The sequence below is a fragment of the Ahaetulla prasina genome, chromosome 8, assembly GCF_028640845.1.
Source record: "Ahaetulla prasina isolate Xishuangbanna chromosome 8, ASM2864084v1, whole genome shotgun sequence".
Lineage (NCBI taxonomy): Eukaryota > Metazoa > Chordata > Lepidosauria > Squamata > Colubridae > Ahaetulla > Ahaetulla prasina.
The window spans coordinates 37,912,663-37,917,332 of NC_080546.1; positions in this window are offsets into that span (position 1 = coordinate 37,912,663).

Here is a 4,670-nt window from a genome sequence, read left to right on the forward strand (position 1 = left end):
TATATATATGTGTGTGTGTGTGTGTGTGTGTGTATGTATGTATATGTTTTCTGAGGTTTTCATGGGTGTTTGTATGTAGGTCTTTGGTTGTTCGGGTTTTCTCCCGTGTAAAATTGGAAGTGTCATGGCGACGTTTCGACGAAGTCTCATTCGTCATCTTCAGGCTTCAGCTTCGTGCTTCTGGGAGCAATGTGTGATTGCAGCTGTTTCTTCCTTTTAACTGCTAGTGGGGGTTTGAACTGATTGGGTGGGAGCTTGGCTGTGCTCTGATTGGCTGGGGTTTTTTTTGTGCTCTGATTGGATGGGGGTGTGTCCTGTTTGGGTGGGGGCTTGGTTGTGCTCAGATTAGTCTGAGTTGCAGGGGGATTTGAGCTGGTGAGCTGCATTGCTGTTGTTTGGCTTTTTGTTCATGGTCTTGCTACATCTTCATAGTGGGTGTCAGTTTGCTGCATGTATTTTTTTTATTTGCATTTATATCGCCCTTCTCTGAAGACTCAGGGTGGCTTACACTATGTTAGCCATAGTCTTCATCCTATTTGTATATTTATATACAAAGTCAACTTATTGCCCCCAACAATCTGGGTCCTCATTTTACCTACCTTATAAAGGATGGGAGGCTGAGTCAACCTTGGGCCTGGTGGGACTAGAACCTGCAGTAATTGCAGGCAGCTGTGTTAATAACAGACTGTCTTACCAGTCTGAGCCACAGAGCCCTTTTTATGGATGTATGTATTTTATGTATGGATTGGAGGGGTTTGAAATGGCTAATGTTGCAGCTGCGGTCTGCGGTCCCTAACACGAGGAATGACACCCACACTCACGAGGTCCACACAGGATGTCACCACCGCACATCCACCCAGAAAGCAGACCCAAACCCACACTGATCATGAAGCACGACCAAAGACCAGAAGCCAGACCGCAGCTGCAACATTAGCCATTTCAAATCCCTCCAATCCATACATGCAGCAGACTGACACCACTATGAAGATTGTCGTGTCCCACTCCTCCTCTGACGGCCGGGTCTGGAAAGTCTGTCTCAAGTGTGGCCACGAAGCCTTTGCAGCTTTGCCAAAGTCCTGTCAGAGTTCTCAGGGCAGGCAGGAATCCAAGGTGTGACTTCAGCAATCAGATTAGACTTTGCCTGACTCAAGGAATGCCAGAAAGCAGATCCTTTATATAGGCCATGGGGTGTGGCTCCATGACTCAGCACTTATCCAGGCCTGCCCCTCCCTTCCTTTTGCTGACGTCGCCTCTCCATTCTTCGGAAGCGGGGATCTGTCCACCCTCCAGCTGCCAGCAATTCTAGCTCATGATTGGTTTCATGCTCACACGCTGTGGGGAGGAGGTTTATTTGCTCAGTCTGTCCGGGCATGGTGCCAGGACTGGGGGCTGGAGGTATGCCAGGCCATTCGTCTTCATTATCAGTCTCTGGCTGAGATAGCAGGAGATGGGAGGGGCCTGGCTGCGGCGAGGGGGGCGGGACAAAGATGTAGCATGACTACGAACACAAAGCCAAACAACAGCAATGCAGCTCACCAGCTCAAATCCCCCTGCAACTCAGACTAATCTGAGCACAACCAAGCCCCTACCCAAACAGGACACACCCCCATCCAATCAGAGCTCAAACCCCCCATCCAATCAGACACAGCCAAGCTCCCACCCAATCAGTTCAAACCCCCACTAGCAGTTAAAAGGAAGAAATAGCTGCGATCACACATTGCTCCCAGAAGCACGAAGCTGAAGCCTGAAGATGACGAATGAGACTTCATCAAAATGTCACCAAGACATTTCCAATTTTACACAGGAGAAAACCCGAACAACCGAAGACCTACATATATATATATATATATATATATATATATATATATATATATATATATAAAAGAAGATATGTAAGAAATGTTTTAAGCCATGTCAATTTCTTTACTTTCTTCCTTATTAATGGGTCAGTTTGCCAAAACTGTTTTCGGTTATTCATGTCAGCTGTTATAATTGATTATCTGCTCCATTTAAAATGGTTATTATTACTAAATCCCAGTATACTTTCAGAAGCTCCTTTTTTATAGATATCAGCTCTAATCTGTTTCTTAAAACCTAGAGGTTTTTTTAAATACTCAAAAGTATGAAAATGCAACTAAATAAATAGATACCACTTTGGTGGGAAGGTAACAGTGTCTGTGCACCATGGTGTATATTCATGCTGGCCACATGACCATGGAAAGGTCTTTGGACAATGCTAGCTCCTCTGGGTAAGAAATGGAAACGAGCATCACTGTCTAGAATTAGACCACACTGGACAGGAGAAAACTTTACCCATACCTTTAGTGAAAACTGCTAGATTTTTCCTGAATAAGATAAAAATGTAATTGCATTTTCTCATGTTTCACATATAAAAGTTGATCTGAATAAAATTTGGAAAGTATTGGTATCCATTACTTCATCTGATGGCAACCTGCTTGTTTAGAAAGCCCTAGACTGGTCATATGGCACAAAGCTCTTTTCTCCAGCAAGTTTTTAATTTTCCATTCCCCAACACAGCTCTGATAGTAGGCAGCTCACTAGTCAATGTATGAATTGTGAATGTGGTCTTAGTCAATGGAAACAGAGATAGATTAACTCTTATTAGAAGCAAATTCATTTGTCCCATAGAGTTATTCTCCAGTAATGATGGGAAAAAAAATCAAAGCTGTTGTTGAATCTGACCTACACATACTACCTTAAATCAATTTGCCATTTACATCCAACATTTCTTATGTATTGTAATTAGAAACAGATTTCAGATTGTCCCAAATATAGAGAAAATCCTGTTCTGCATTTGTACTCTCTTGGCCTGTTGGTGATGGAACATACAGTAGTCTCTGAGGTAGATCTTACAGTACAGGCAGTTTTGTAGAGGAGGAAATGGTCTATCCAAATAATAATTCAACGAGAATTCTATAGATAAGAACCAACTTCTTGGACTATATTCTGCCAATCCAGCTGATGCACAGATATTGTAACAAAACACATATCAGAAAGCAAAATACATATCTTTTTAAGTACTTTTTAAAGAAAGGGTCAGAACTAGTTTATCAGTTGAGGCCAGCTTAGACCCTGACCTTCCAATAGCAATGAAAAACTCAGAAGTAGATCACAAATATAAAGCTATTTTTAAGACTAATGGATCTTAATTCAGAACAGACTATTGTATATCCTCAGTTCTGGTTTGATTCTTTTATTGAAGAGTATATCCAACTTCTCTCAATCAATTTTCCATTTGTTAGCTTATATACAGTTCTTCAGTTTCTTGTCTATGGCATCCTTTGTGCCAGTTGATCAAAAGAGAAGCAGGCTCAAATTCCAAATGAACTTTCGTTGGAACATTACGTGGCTGTTGAAAAAGACAAGTAGTTTGTTGAGAAAAGTTGAGAAAGTTGGTAAGATTGACAATGGTCTTAACAAAAAAATAGCCAAAATCATATCAAATCAATATTCCCAAGTATTTCCACACTGGCTAAATTGTGCTGTGGCAATTCTACATTTAAATATTCCCCCCCCCCAACAAATATCTGATTAAAGCCGATCACGGATTTAATGCATCTGTTACAATCAGTTAGAATGTATGTCCATGTCTATTAAAAAGGTAAAAAAAATCTCCTTTGAGCTTAAAAAAATAGCCAAAATCATATCAAATCAATATTCCCAAGTATTTCCACACTGGCTAAATTGTGCTGTGGCAATTCTACATTTAAATATTCCCCCCCCCCAACAAATATCTGATTAAAGCCGATCACGGATTTAATGCATCTGTTACAATCAGTTAGAATGTATGTCCATGTCTATTAAAAAGGTAAAAAAAATCTCCTTTGAGCTTAAAAAAAATGCTAAATTTACTTTCACCAATAGCTCTAATGGCAAGCAGTGCTTTGTCTGATATCATTTAAAACTATTGTGTCCCATCTATATGAAAGCAATTATTCTACATTCAGCATGCTGAGTTCACATACATTACAGTTAGCATCTTTATGAGATTTGAATTGACCTCAACAATGTAGCTGTTTGACCTTTTCATTTACAGCTGCCTCCTTCAAAACTGGGGTTTCTGCCATTTGGCAAGCTTTGCGGGCCTATCTTGTTATCTCTCCTTGCTAGAAATGCTGAATTGCACAGCAGTATTCTTTCTCTCTTAAGCAAAAAGCATTATCCACAGCTTTATATCAGGCAAACGAGAAAGAAAATTAATCTGGCGAATGGTTCAGTTTTAGACTTATTTAAGACAGTAAACTAGTCAACAGCAATGTTCATAGTATGGAAGAATAGGAATATGCCTGTTGCCGCAACCATGTATATGATGAGCTAAACTGCATAAATGATACAATTCACATAAATATTCCCACTGTAACCGTATAATTCATGTACATGGTCCATCTCATGAATGGGCAGGCAAGACTATTCATGTTAGGAATGTAAAAATAATAAATTGATCAATAAGCAAACAATCTAATGTGGACCTCAGTATGAATGAATGTATAAGAGCCACCAAGATTGACTCTGTTACAACATAAAAAATAGTATTAAATGAAGACTTTCTTTCTCTGGTAAAAATTCCACAAAATTTGTTATATATGAAAGCTGTGTTTGAAGCAGGATAAATATACTGCATTTTTAAATAATGAATATTATATTAATGA